The sequence below is a fragment of the Nannospalax galili genome, unplaced genomic scaffold (genome assembly GCF_000622305.1).
Source record: "Nannospalax galili isolate Female #2095 unplaced genomic scaffold, S.galili_v1.0 scaffold522, whole genome shotgun sequence".
Lineage (NCBI taxonomy): Eukaryota > Metazoa > Chordata > Mammalia > Rodentia > Spalacidae > Nannospalax > Nannospalax galili.
Genome location: NW_008348874.1, coordinates 1,124,344 through 1,140,145, shown reverse-complemented (window position 1 = coordinate 1,140,145; position 15,802 = coordinate 1,124,344). Strand labels below are relative to the sequence as shown.

Below are 15,802 nucleotides of genomic sequence, written 5' to 3'. Positions count from 1 at the left end.
ATAGTGTTTTTTTAATGGGAAGACAGGATCTCTTTGTAGCCTCAGCTGACCTGGATGTCACAGAAATATGCCTGCTTGTGCTGGGATTAAGGGTGTGTACTGCCACACTGAGTATTGGTTATGATTTATTTTAAATATGCTTTTCATTATTTTACTTGCGTTAATCACATCCTTTGCATGTGTTGGCTAATAAATTATATCAAATTTGGAATAATTTGAACTATTATTTCTTCTAATTATTTCTTCTGCCAAACCTCTGTTTTTTTATTTTAATTGCTCATATTGAGTACTGAGACTATTTTGTAAGGCACTAATAATAACATTTAAAGAAAGAAATTTGTCTAGCCTTGGGCCCAGGCCCTCTCCTGCTCTTCCACTGCCTCAGCTCTCTGGACTAGCTTCCTAACCTAGACTATCTTAATCTTCTAAAATAGTTTGTTAGACTCACCATAGGCTGTCCCTATCCCTACCTTACCATTGGCCCCCATATCTGTTTGCCTCAGAGCTGCCTACTACCCTGGTATGTCAGGTATAACACCCACTGCACCTTGATTCCCCTGGAACCTGAGCAACTCCTCTCTCTCCCTGTACCCAATCTCTCTTCTAGCCTTGGATGGGCCTAGACCTGCTCCTGCTCTTTCCACCACAGATCTCTGGACTACCCTCTTAATCCAGACTCACCTACTGTGTCCTGATCCCCTGCACACAGACTAGCTCGATTTTACAGATATCCACAGACTACCCCCACTCCAGCATTGCCTTTGGTGCCACTTCTGATCTGCCTGCAAGAGACTTTCTACTACTAAGACCAGTCTACTACTCTGCAAGAACCTGAAACATACACCAACTAACTTTTCAAACCTGAGCAAAAAGCAACCTAGCTACATCACCAATATAAAGACACAAAACTTCAAATAAAAAAAGGAAGAATAGAATTTCCTATTGGACACACAACTAATTAAAGACATTCATATGCACAAATAGAAATGCAAATACTCAAATAATATGAAAAACCAAGAGAATATGCTCCCAACAAAACTAACCAGTCCTACAATGAGAACCACAATGAGGAACCCCACAACACAGAATTTAAAAGAACAGTCATAAACATGATCACACAATTCAAAGAGAATAGGCAGAAACTTGTGATGGAAGCTCAAGGAACTACAAATATGTGACTGAATGAAATAACAAAAACAATTCAGAACTTGAAAGTGAATTCACAAAAGACATAGAAATGTTAAAGAAAACCCAAGCTGAAATGAAGATGGAATTGAAAAGCTCAATAAGTCAATTTGAAGTGATGGAAGAAAGACTCACAAGCAGAATGAATGAAATGGAAAACAGTAAATCAAGACTGGATGACGTAGTTGAAGAACTGGACTCCTTAAGCAAAGATTATAACTTTAAAAATCCACTGGAATGGAATACACAGGAAATATAGGACATCATGCAAAGACCATATCTATGCATCATAGACATATAGGAAGAAGAAGAATCTTAGGTTAATGGTATTGACCAGATTTTCAAAGGATTATAGAAGAAAACTTCCAAAAGTCAAGGAAAGACATACCTACACAGATACAAGAAGCACATAGAATACCAAACAGAGAGTACCAGAACAGAATCTCCCCATGTCATATCATAGTATAAAGATTAAATGTGCATAACAAACAGCAGGTACTGTAAGCTGGTAGAGAAAAACAAGTTACATATAAAGAAAAACACATCAGAATTAGAACTGACTTTTCAGTGCAAACTATGAAAGCCACAAGAGCTTAGACCAAAGTATTCCTAGTTCTAAATGACCATAAATGCCAAACCAGAATATTTTACCCAGGAAAAACTATCTATCATAATCAAAGGAGAATGGGAAATTTTCCATGACATGAATAGGCTGAAAGAATTCATGTCTACCAAACCAGCCCTACAGAGAATACTTGAAGCAGCACAAAGGAATGAGGACAGGAATAAATATACTCAAGAGATTACAGAAAGAAAACAAAGGAAGGTATAACTACAGAAACACAAAATGAGAAACACAAATTAAAATTACAGAAACCAAATATGCATATTTCAGTAAGAACTCTAAATATCAATGGCCTCAACTCCCAAGTCAAAAGACACAGGCTAATATAAGGGATTAAGAAACAAAGTCCATATTTTTGTTGTCTTCAAGAACCTCATCTCACCTTCAAGGATAGGGACTCCCTTAAGGTGAAAGGATAGAAAAAAAATATTCCATGAAAATGGTACTAAGAAGCAAAGGGGTGTTGCCATTCTAATAGCTGACAAAATAAATTTTAAAGTAAAAGTACTAAATAGAGATAAAGACAGTCACTTCATTCTAATCAAATGAAAAATTGGCAAAGGAAGGTATTACAATCATAAAATTTTAGTGCACTCAATTTCATAAAAACAGTACTACAGGACTATTAAACACAGATTAACAGAAATTCAGTGATAGTAGGTGACTTCAGTAACCCACTATCTCAGACAGACAAACTGGACAAAGACTAAACAGAGGGACATCTGAATTAAATGACATCTTACATCCAATGGACCTAACAGACATCTACAGAATATCCTACCTAAGCACCAGAGAATATACCTTCTACTCAGCAGCCCACACAAGCCCCTCTAAAACTGATCACATACTGGGGCAAAAACCAAACATCAATAAATACAAAAAACTGAAATAATTCCATGTATTCTATTAGACTACAAAGCTTATAATCAGCAGCAGAAGAAGCTCTAGTAACTACACGAACTCATGGAACTTAAATAACACACTCCTGAATGGTGAATCGGTCAAAGGAAAAAAACAGGAATAAAATTATTCCTCAAACTCAATGAAAATATTAACACAACAAAACTTCTGGGACATTTTAAAAGCAGTCCTTGGAGGTAAATTTATAGCTCTTAGTGCCTTCATAAGAAATCATAAAGAACATATATAAATGATGTAACAGTACAACTCAAGACTCTGGGAAGGCAAGAAAAAAAACAAACTCAAACCTAGAAGAGTAGTAAAAATAATAAAAATCAGAATAGAAAGCAATAAAATAGAAACAAAATAATACAACCAATTAATGAATCTAAGAGCTGGTTCTTTGAAGAGGTAAACAAGATAGACAAATCCTTAATCCAGTTAACCAAAATAAAGAAAACAAATCCAATTTAATAAAATCAAAGATGAAACAGAAAAGATCACAATAGACACACACACAAAAAAATCATTAACGTTTTAAGGGAATGCTTTAAAAAAAACTATACTACATTTGAAAATCTAAAAGAAATGGTTGAGTTTGTAAATTCTTGGAAACCACCAAACTTAAACCAAGAAAGGGAGATCAATAGCTTAAACAGACCCCAAACAATAAAGAATTGACACAGCAACACAAAACCTCCCAACTAAAAAAAAAAACAAAAAACAAACAAACAAACAAACAAAAAAAACCCCAAAAAACAAACCCAGGCCCAGATGGATTCACAGCAAAATTCTACCAGACATTCAGAGATCTACAACAACGAACACTTCTTAAATTATTCAAAAAGATAGAAATAGAGGGAGAACTCCCAAACTCCTATGAAGCCAGTATCATTCTAGTACCAAACCAGGTAAAGAGACAGCAAAAAAGAAAACTGTAGGTCCATATCCTTAATGAACATAGATGTAAAAATTCTGAACAAAATATTTACAAACCTTATACAGACACACATCAAAAAGATTATCCACTATGATCAAAATGACTTTATTCCAGAGATGTAGGGATAATTCAATATATGTAAGTCAGTAAATGTAATAAATCATATAAATGGACTTAGAGACAAAAATCTCATCTCATTGGATGCAGAAATGGTCTATGACAAAATCCAATGGATTCACAACAAAAGTTCTAGAGGGAACTGTACTGGAAGAAACATACCATGACATACATAATTAAAGCTATATACAACAAACCAACAGTCAACTTCATTCTAAATGGAGAAAACTTGGAAGCATTCCCATTAAAATCAGGAAGCAGTCAAGGCCATCCACTACCTTCACTCCTTTTTAATATTGGCTTGAAACTCTTGCTAGAGCAATAAGATAAGAGAAAGAAATGAAGGGAGTATTAACTGGAAAAGGACAAATTATCACTATTTACAGATGATATGGTATTATACATAAGAGATCCCAAAAATTTCACCAGAAAACTATTATAAATGATCAATACTTTCAGCAAAGTGTCAGGTTACAAAATCCACTTACAAATTCAGTAGCCTTTCTATATACTAAGAACAAGCAATCCGAGAAAGCATTCATGGAAACCCACCCATTCACAATAGACTAAAAAAACTAAACAAAGCCATCAAGGATCTCTGCATGAAAATTTTAAATCTTTAAAGAAAGAGAAAGATACTAAGATATGGAAGAACCTGCTCTGCTAATGGTTTGGTAGAATTAATATGGTGAATATGCCAATCCTACCAAAAGTAATCTATAGATTCAGTGCAATGCCTATCAAAATCCTCATAATATTCTTCACAGAGCTAGAAAAAAAATCCTAAAGGTCATATGGAATCACAAAAGATCATGGATAGGCAAATAAATCTTGGGCAAAAACATGATGCTGGGGAGAATCACCATACCAGATTTCAAACTATATTATAAAAACAGACATGTAGACCAGTGAAGCAGAATAAAAGATGCAAACAGGAGTGCATGCAATTTCAGGCACCTGATGTTTGACAAAGGTGCCAAGAACACACAGTGGAGGTTAGACAACATCTTCAACAAATGGCAAAACTGGATCTCCACCTCTAGAAATGAAATTGGACCTCTATCATTCACCCTGCACAAAAGTGATGACCAAGTGGATCAAAGACTTCAATATGCAATATTAAATTTTGAAACTGTTAGAAGAAAAATTGGCACTACCCTTCAAGCTATACGTGTAGGAAAGGACTTTCTAAATTGGACATCAGTTGCTTTGGCATTAAGGTTAACAATCAACAAGTAGGTCCTCATTAAACTAAAAAGCTTTTGTATAACAAAAGAAACAACCAAGGAAGTGAAGAGAAACCCATTGAGAGAAAAATCTTCACCTGGTACACATCCAACAGAGGATTAAAATCCAGAATATACAAAGCACCCAAGAACAAAGGGAAAAGGAAATAAGCAGCCCAATAAATAGATGGACCAAGGAACTGAACACAGTTCTCAAATGAAGAAATGAAAATGACTAAGAAACACATTAAAAAGTGTTGAACATCCTGAGTAATTAGAGAAATGCAGATAAACACCACTTTCAGACTTAATCTTACCGCAGTCAAGATCAAGAGAAGAAAAGAAGACATCAAATGCTGCTGAGGATGTGGAGAAAGGGAACACTCATTCGCTGGTGGTGAGAAAGCAAACTTGTGCCACTACTGTGAAAAGCAGTGTGGAGAACTCTAAAAAACTAAAATTGAATCTACCATATGATCCAGTTATATCACTTTTTGGTCATCCTACTGTAGGATGGATACCTGTACACCCATGTTTATTGCTGCTTTCTTCACAGATAGCTAAGAAATGAAAACAACCTAAATGTCCTTCAATTGATGAATGGATAATGAAAATGGGGTACATTTACACAGCAGAGTTTTACTCACCGATAAGGAAAGACTTATGAAATTGCAGGAAAACGGAAGGAACTAGAAACTGCTATACTAAGTTAAGTAACAAAGACTCAGAAAAGCATGTGACATATCTTCTCACTCATTTGCAGATCTTAGCAACAATCCTTTATATGTGAGTATATATCCTGATGTACCTGTAGGAACCAGAAAATGGAAAGGAAACATGGAGGTAAGGGAGGCACTGGTGTTTTTTTTTGGTTATATAGCCTTCAGGTATATATCATATATATATAGACTATATAGTCTATTTTTCCGTAGGATTTTAAATCAATACATTTCACTCCTGTTTTCCACATCATCTAAGTGTTATTTATCTCTACTCCCTCTGCACCTAAACAGCCCTTCCCATTCCTTCCCTCTAAATTATCCCATGTTTCCTCTTTGATAACACCTGTCTTCTACTATATCTCTTAAGCTCCCAGTTCCCCTTTACCTCCGTGGTTCATTTCCATTTTCCTGTTTACTATGGTTACATCAGGATATAGGCTCACATAAGGATTTGGAGCTAGGATCCACAAATGCGAGAGAACAGATGCTGCTTGTTTTCTGTCTGCATTACTTCACTTAGTATAACAGTTTCCAGTTGCATCTATTTACCTGACAATTTCATGATTTCATCTTTCTTTACTGCTGAGTAAAACTCCATTGTTGTAATGTACCACATTGCCCTTATCCCTTCATTGGCTGAGGGACATTTAGGTTGTTTCCATTTTCTAGCTTGTGTGAAAAGAATAGTAACAAATATAGCTGAGTGAATACATCTGTAGAAAGATGTCGAATCCCTTTGGGTATATGCCAGGGAGTGGTATAGCCAAATCATAGTGTATGTTTTTCTGTTTTGTTTTGTTTTTCTCCCTTTTTATTCAATACAGGGAACCCAAATCAGGGTCTTGCACATGCTAGGCAAGAGCTCTGCCATTGACCTACACCTGCAGCCATCTATTTCCATTTTTCAAAATCTAATACAGGTTCACCTTTTCTGGAACGATTCTTTGTGTATGTTACAAAACAAAATCGCAAAAGCTTAGTGGAGAATCTTCTCTTCCAAGAAAGGTCAAGCAGATGTTCCTTGACATCATGTCCTTTACACAATGGCGTACTGCTGGTATAAAAGGTCTCGTATTCTATAAAAGTCTTGACAAAGGCAGCCTTCCAAGCCAATGCATCCAGTCTCCGTTTTATGAACTGCTACTTACTTGATTGTTGCAAACAAGTACACCTCAGAAAAACTCTGCTTGAATGCCCTCCAGCTAAAGAACTTGCTTGAAGCCAGAGAGTCTTGGTTCATTCTTAAAACCTGACTAATGTCCAGGAAGCTCATGAGGCGACAAGGGTGGGATGATCTCACTTTCTTCACCCAGTTCTTTCTCATCCTCTCTGAACAGACTTTTCATGGCCTTCTGCTGAGCTATCACACTCGAATCCGAGGAGCGTCCACTTGCATTTCAGAGCCTTTGCCATCATCCTTCAGTTCTTCTTCTAGAGTAACTCCCATGCCGCTTTGGAAACGATCATGTCTAAGATGCCGCCTATCCATGCTAACTCAGCATCTTTTGCCTTACAAAACTGAAGGGAGCCGACAAGTCTTTAAATTTCACCTGGTACATATGTGTTTCGCTTCGTGTAGCTTCCGCATGCAAACTTAGTATCTTTCCCACCAAATGCGCGGCAGCACTCTGCCAGATCCTGACTGGCCCCTGGTGGGCCGTTGGAAATGATCAGCTGCCGTGGCTTCATCTGATTGATGATCTTTTTAATGGAATCTCCATCAGAGCATTCTTCATAGTCTATGTAGGTAACCATGGCTTTTAATTCAATAGACTGTTGCAGAAATACACTTGGTAGGAACATCAGATAAATCTTGGTCCATGAGTTCATCTCCATTTGTCAAACCAGATTCTAACTTTTTTCTTCTTCAGTAGCTTGAAGTTCTGGAACTAAGAAATCTGGTTTGGTAATCTTTCCATATTCATCCCATTTAATTCTTTCTTCTGGGGCAGGAAACACAAGTAAGACTCTTTGGCCTGTTTGAAGAAACTTCCTTTCCAGCTGCCTTCACCTTTCATCATCAGGTCATGCTTTGTCTTATGAACCGAAGGCTGGTTGGTGTCTTCCTCAACATCTCTCTCATCACTGGAGTTCATATCTGCCTCTTTGATGGCTCCAGTTTCTTAGCTAGTTCTTTCTTTAGGTTTTTTTTTTTTTTTTCTAAGTATTTCTCAAATTCTTTCCCTTCAAGTTTCACATATTTCCTCAATTCTATTTCTGTAACTTTCTCGGAAGGATTATTAATTAAAAAACCTGCTAAAGTCCCAGGAGCTGTTCTGTAAGTTAGAATGATTGAGTTTTTAGGGTCCACTGAATAAAGAGGTCCCTTGAGAATCCACACTCCAGGTCAGGCTGGCTGGCAAGTACAACTTTGGGGCCCACACTAGAGCTAAGTCAGAAAGACAATGGCACAGAGAGAGACCGCAAAACTGAAATGGGTTGTTTCTCTTGTCTTCAAAACATCTCATCAGCTTATCACTCATCCATTCTACTTGTGACTTAGAGAATTCCATCAAGTTATAGCTGATATTATTTAGGAACGTCAGTGAGTAAACACCCAATCCTGCATCTTTGTGACGGTCAAAGGAGATATATAGTTGAATATTAGAAGGAAAGCATAAATGATGGCTTCAGTTCCCCCGGTTACAGAGAGCCAGAGTGGAGGACTATGAGCTGATCTGGCCCCTTGTTTCCTGATGGGTCCAGCCTCTCCTAGAGCCATCAGCGGCCTTCCCAACCCCTACTGGAGGGCAGGTTCCAAGGCCAGAGGAGCGGGCGAAAGTCAGCCAGCCGGCTGGCAGCACCCGCCCCCCCAGTGTATATTTTAAGTTCTAGAGTGTTATTTCTTTTCTCTCGTATTTTCTGTTTCTGTGCTCACTGTGCTCATGTTTTCCTTTGTGTACTTGAATATCGCTATTGTAATAGCTGTGCACACATCTCCCTGTTGCTTCTGCATTTCTGTTAGCTGACTGTTGTTCTGTTGAAGGACTTTGCTCGTAAGGTTGCCACACTTCACGTTTCCTTACTCACCCCTAGTTTTAGTTACATGCTGGATATGAAAGATTTTATGCTATTCAGTTTCTGAATTACTGTATCATTTTCTTGAAGAATTACCTTTACATTCTTCACAGCTAAATGATTTTCAGTTCGGTTGAAACTTTTTGTCGTTTTTAGGTGTTCAGAAGGTTCTTAGAGGAGCTGTTCCTCTAAGAATTGTTTAAATGGCCAGATCAGTGTTGTGCTGAGTGACCAAGATCTCTTCAGCTCTTACTGGTGAGATTTGAATGAGTGGGTCTATGTGAGCTTTTAGTTCCCTAATCTTCATGCTCGCTGGTGGCCTTTGGCTGATCTGATGATATTTTAAAACTCCTGTGTACATCATGTGATGCAGCAGGACTTGGTGGGACTCTTTAGATTTCTGAAGTTTGGTATTTCTCTGTGTATATTTCCTTCCCATTGGGAATTTATCCCTGCCAGGCTGGATTGCTCTGATTCCCTGAAATTGAATCTCTATCTATTGACTCAGTGATACCACCATGTTCAACAGCACATTTGCTGCAGCAATAGCTGCAGTAATTGAAGATGTCTGGTATTTTCCTTCTCTTTGAGATCTCATTCTAGCATTTGTTGCCATTCAATAAATTTGAATAATCATTTCACAGTTCTTGTCTAGTTTTCTGGTTAAGATGAGATGTTAAATTTCTGTTAAAATCTGCTACTGACTGAAAACAGAAAATGCTATTTATTATTCCTATTGTTTATTCTTGTCTTTTTTCATTTTCTTTAAACAAAACATTTTTATTGAGCTTTTGTACATTCCATACAACAGTTCTTAATCAAATTTAGACCCCCTCCCCCATCCATGCCCCCCCAACCCTCCACTGGACCTCAGATATCCCTCCATACATGTTAAGTTCTATTTGTTCAGGCATTTGTACCCAAATGTCCTTCAGTGCAAATTCATCCACTGGTGCCCAGTCAGCCTATGTAGATGATAAGTATAGCACACTCCCCCTCACCCAGTGGTAATCACTCCCCAATAGTTCCCATTCTAGGGCCAGCCCACCACCATTTCTGTTGCTCCTCTCTGGGCCATTGTCTGATTGAACATGCCTGGGTCCTGTGCTCGATACCACCACTGACACAAGTTCACATGTTCAAGCTTCCAGTGGCCTGAAGGCCTCTGCTTCTCTGTGTTCATGAACCAGCCCTGCCTCTTACAATCTTTCTGCCCTCTCTTCTGCAATGGTCGCTGAGCCATGGGTGGGTGAGGTTTAATATAGGACTCCTATTCAGGGACACAGATTCTTCAGTCTCTTATTCTTTAAAACTTGGCCAGTTGTGGCCTTCTGTGTGCATCACACTCTGTTGTCTAAGGACGCTTCACTGGTGAGAGTTGAGGAGTGCACTAATTTTCTCTCTGCCCCTCGTTCTGTTATGTTCCATGAGCCTTGGGTGTAGAGGTTCAACTGTAAATGTGTCACCTAGAACGGGGCATCTCTCAGATGTATATTATGTGTCTGTAGTTGTTGGATTCTGCAGTAACCTCCAGATGTTGAAAAAAGAAGCTTCTCTGATGAGTGCTATACAGTATGCTAGTCCATAAATATAAATATATTAGCACATGGTAAGAAATTTCATTTGTCTAGAGATATGACACAGTTATGTTTTCTCTAGGAAGAATCTATGCCGTCTCCAGCCATGTGTATGGCTGTGTGTATAGTGCCACCCATGAGTTCACGCCCATTTTCTTAATTCTTACTCTATTTTCAAATTCCACAGTTCTGTTACTTACACCTCTTTTCATGTTTCGAGTTAGCTTTCAGTTTTTAAAGCTTTATCTCAGTGCATCTTTTACTACAATGGATTCATCTGCCTCTTTTGTTGCTCTGCTCAGTGAGTATTCCTTTTTCCTTTGTGGGGATGAGTAGACATGTGTCCCTGCTCCAGGCTGGTGATAGTTCCACATTTTATTTTCTCTATCAGTAGGTTACCCTCAATGCAAGTTTGAAATGGAACCTATGTCTTACAAGTATATCTTTTAGTTTACATTTACTCATGGCTTTTCAGTTCCCATTGGTCTGCATGCCTTTTGGCTCTCCACCCAATTTATAGCCATTCAATTAAGCTGATTTAAGTGTTCAGATAGAAAGGCACAATTCACAGTGTCTTTATTCAGTGGATTGTAAAGTTAAAGCAAAACTGCCCCACCCCCAGTCTATTTTCTTTCTTAGCAATGGATCTGCTGCCAGGCAAGTTATTGTCACTATGGCTTTTTAATAATCTACTTCTATTTTTGAATGAAAAGCTTATTGGTTGTATTTCTCCACAGTTGCTTACTTTCATACATCTTATCAAGATTTGGAGAAGTACAAAGCTTTGTGTTCTTTCTCATTTTGTTTATAGAGCTGGAAGATTTGAGCCCACGGTTTCAGATCTCTTTATCACTTGCTCCTTGTCATAACAAATATTTGTTTGCCTCCTCCAGCTATGTTGCTCTGTCTTTGCCATGCACACTGCTCTATGCCAGGATGAATCTGAAATGATGTGTTTGTAGCATATGCTGCAGTGCATTTGATAGATAAGAAGAACCAAATGAGTTATGGAAAAAATTTGATTATGACTAAATTTTCCTTTATAAGATACACTTTTCTAGTGTGCATAGACTGTCAGACTCATGCAGAAAGTGAGTTCATTATTCTTCTTGATTTGAGAAGTTATCTTAGTAAGGTTGAAATTCTACTTTCAAGTGAAGAGTGTGCCTGTATTTGATTGTGTTAAGATGGGAGATGAAAGATGAAAACTGCTTCAGCAACATTAAGGGTGGTGCTGATATAGCTGCCTTCTAAGGCCTCTAAAGCATTTCTTATTTGCAGCATTATCACAGGTTGGAAATTCACTGTGTGTTGGTTTGAGACATGATAAAATTGCATTATTGTCTGTGTAGTACAACTTTTTCATATCTGACCTCTGGCCAGGAGGTCTGAGTTAATGGCAGCTTTTTGACTCCTGGCGTCTTTTAAAAATCGTATCATATGAGTCACGGCACACGTATTTATTAAGATGTTAGGACTATCTATTATCAAACAAAGCACCTTCATGCCTTGGTTGTGGGGTGGTGTCCTGCTCTCAGCATTATGCATTTCCAAGGGCCTAGGGGCCTTGCTGTTACTACTTCAAAATGGCTATACTCAGCCACTCTAGTGACCCTATGTCAGACATTTCAATCATAAATTACCTAGATCTTACAGACAGAGAAGGAGGAGCATCTATTCTTCTGTTAAATTTAGACTTTTATTCCCAAGGAAGCTAAATGATCTCTTTTAGATATCCCTTCACATGGAGGTTTTATAATGAAGTTTATTGGCAAATAAAGAGAACAAGTCCATAGATTATGTTTTCTGCCTATATTAGTAATCAAGAGTTACACCATTATTTAGAACATAGGGCGGTGATTTGGGTGAGGTTTGAGAAGCGGTTTTATTAGTGTTTTAATTTGCTATACATTCATATTTATTACGAAGCTGGGTTTTAGTGTTAAAATTGTAAATGATCTCTTTAGTTTTCCTGAACTGTAGTCAACTGATGGCTAAAGAATCCATGATACATGTTTGCACATGTGATAGAGCATACTTTTTTTTCAGTCTTGATGATATGAAGTTGAAGTATAGAAGGAGATTTGGTGGGAGAAGGACAAAAAAGAAGAAGGACATACGAACAGATAATTTCATGTTATAAGAGAGCTGAGAAATTGCAGGCAGAAGTAGTAGAACAAACTAACTCTACAATACAACTTAAACTGCAAAACTAAGGGGTACAAGAATACAGAGAGGAGACAGAGAGAGACAGAGAATCACAGAGGGAGAGACAAGGAGGGAGGGGGGATGAGTTCGATGCACAGTGAGAGGGTCCTAAGTTTACAATGGAGAATCAATGACGATAGGTTAAATATGATTACTGAAGCTACGTATAAAAAGTGGTCCCAGTTGTTGAAAGAGCTAAATTAAAGGAGTGCATGATTCTTGTCTCTGGAAACAGGTTTTACATAATAAATTCTGGGAGTTTTTAGTTTGTTGATGTATTATTTTAACAGAACGTTTTGTAGTACTTAGGATTGAATGCAGGGCCTTGGAGGTGTTAAGCATTCAGTCTATTGACAGATCATCTATAGTTCCCATAGGACTTTCAAAAAAACTGAGGCTGTCTGCTTTTCCCCATTCTTCAGCACTTATGTGGGCTGTTACTAATGTTGGCATCTTAGGTCCTAGAAGAAGGTAGGAGAAGAGCTTGCCTTGAAGCTGAAGAACAAATATCTCTGGTACATCCAAGCATTTACTGGCAAAGGCACTAAAGGTACATGGGAAAATTAGGTGATTTTTTTTCCAATATTTCTTACTAAGTGAAGGGTATCCATAGTTTCGAAAACTTGGAAGTAAATACAAATATGTCACTATGTTAGATTGTTATCCCGCAAAGCAAGCCAGAAATAAATACAATCATCAGCGTGCCTTCAGAGCACCCATGGTTTGCTTTATTTTGGTAGCTTTAAGAATCTCAGTGTGGTTTCATGAATAAATTTCATGAATAAAATTTAATAAGAATGCTAATGTGATACTTTTCTGAACATAGTTTATAGCTTTGTATGAGAAAATTAAGCTATATTTATGAAAATAAAATATTCAAATTAATTTCTTTTTCTTTCTACTGCTCAAAATGAGTGATATCTTCCTTTTTCCTCATTTTATTCAAAGAAAATATCTAAAGGCACATGAACAAAGATAACTGATTATTTCACTTTGAGGATTTAGAGTTTAGCATGGTGGAAAGCGAGGTGTATATTTGGGAGGTATTCTTTTGATAATGACAAAGAGGTCTTGAAGTAGAGTCAGGAATAGCAGATGTAGGAAATGAAGCATTACAGCTTCAGCAGAACCTTATAGTTCACAAAAATCGTAAAATAAAACAAAGAAAAGCTATATATAAATGAAGAGTTAGAAGCACAATGGAATCAGGAGAGCTCATCTCACATGGCTTCTGAGTGAGGCACGTTCCAGGCAGGGAGGGAGGAGCTAAATGTGAGCCTGAAAAGCCCAACATGGATGAAAGGTCAGAGTTGCTGCTCATCACTAACCTCCTGTGAGAGTTCTGCCAGGGTAAGCCAGGTGACAAGGGAGCTGTAGGACTTCATCCACAACCACATTCTGCCAATGTGTCTGTCTGAAAAATATCAAACCCTAAAATGAGAGAAAATGCAGATAATGCATTAGCACTTTACCACTGGCAAATATCTAAAAACGTGAAGAAGGAAATATGTATCACAGCTCAGTTTCAGAGGTATCAGTCGACGACTGGCAAGGTTTTTGCTTTGGGTCTGTGGTAAGGCAGAACATCATGATGGCTAGAAGGTAAGACGGGGCATGTTTACCCACCTCAGGATAGGATGGCCAGGAAACAGAGAGGGAGGGAGAGAGAGAAGAGGGAGGGGGGTAGGGGGAGAGAGGGGGGGGAGGGAAGCTTGTGGAACAAGTTGATCCTGAGGTTTATTTAGTGGAGGCTGAGGGAAGATGAGCCCCAGAAGGGTGGTGGTTTAGTAGAGGTTTGGTAGAGCCCCAGAAAGGCAGTGGGGGGGAGAGGGAGGGAGAGAGAGAGAGAGAGAGAGAAAGAGAGAGAGAGCGCCTCCAGTGATCTACTTCCTCCACTAGGTGCAGCTTCTAATTTCTACCCCCTCCTAATAAGGCCACCAGATAATGATTCCGTCAAAGGATGAAGTCAGATCCCTTCTGGTCCAATCATCCCTGAAGCTGCCGAACCCTGCTGCACTGGGAGTTAAACTTCAGTGCTTGAGACTTTTGGGGACACATCCAATCCCACTGTAAGGGGTAACATTGACCAACACACTAGGGTAAAAAATTTTTTTCCATTTCCCATGTAATTACTAGTTAAAATATGACAGCCAGCACAGGACTGTTACTGATGAAATTTCATTAATAGAGGCCCTGGTTGCTAACATCATTTTAAAATTTCCATGCTAATCAAGCCTCACAGTTTAAGCAAATGGAACCACTTAAACATATAGCTGGCTACAGCATTCTGAGCTCAGAATCAGCATAGACAGATTGCAGGACTCAAATAAGACCAGAGTCATGAATTCTCCTGTCTCAGGAGTGTCTGCATAAAAGACACACTGAAGAGCTTGCTTCTGCCACTTGGGAAACACACTGCTTCTGAGCCATGCTAAAGGCTAGCAAAAGAGAAAGTAGAGCAGAGATGCTACCTGTGTTTTAAATAGCCAAGGCTAAGCACTTTATACAACATTTATGCCAGAATTTTGGTAACAAAAGTTAACATAAATATTCTATTCTTCATTTCTTACTCTATCAGTTGAAATTCAAAAAAATATTTCCTCAATTATTTGCAAAAATGTAATACTCTGAGGGAAGTATACTATCTTAAATTTGAGGATAGCAGTTTTTGAGACAGGGTCTCCCTGTAGCGCCAGCTCTCCTAGAACTCACTATGTAGACCAGGCTGGACTTGAACTCACAGAGATCTGCCTGCCTCTGTGTCCAAAGTGCTGGGATTAAAGGTGTGCACCACCACCCCTGGTAGCTATAATTCTTTTTAACTTTAGCTTTGTAAAATATAATATCCTATCTTTTTCTTAATTCTCTACACACCATGCTGGGCTAAACCATCATTTTTCTTACCTGATTCAATAATCAGGACTTTGTTATTGCCAGTGACGGGTCCACATTACAACTCAGCTCTGCTTTCTGCTGAGTTAATTCATTGTACAAAATGATACATTTCTTTATGACCTTTCGTACATGTGTGATGTATCTACTCTCTTGCCCCTTTCTCCCAGTGTTGTCAGTCCCTTCCTCTTACCAAGTAGTCCTCCATGTACTTCCATTTTATATATTCAAGTATAAATTCCACGATGAGACAAAATACATGACATTTGTCTTTCTGAATCTAACTGGGTCCAGGCTTGGTGGCACACACCTTTAGTCCCAGCACTTGGGAGGCAAAGGCAGATAGCTCTCTGTGAGATCCAGGACAGTCTGATCTACACTATGAGTTCCAG

At 38.4% G+C, this 15,802-nt stretch overlaps 1 pseudogene; it reads right to left on the bottom strand.

Moving 5' to 3' along the window:
• Positions 1 to 6,710: 6,710 nt before the first annotated feature.
• Positions 6,711 to 15,802, bottom strand: part of LOC103744379 — a 60,194-nt pseudogene continuing 51,102 nt past the window's right edge.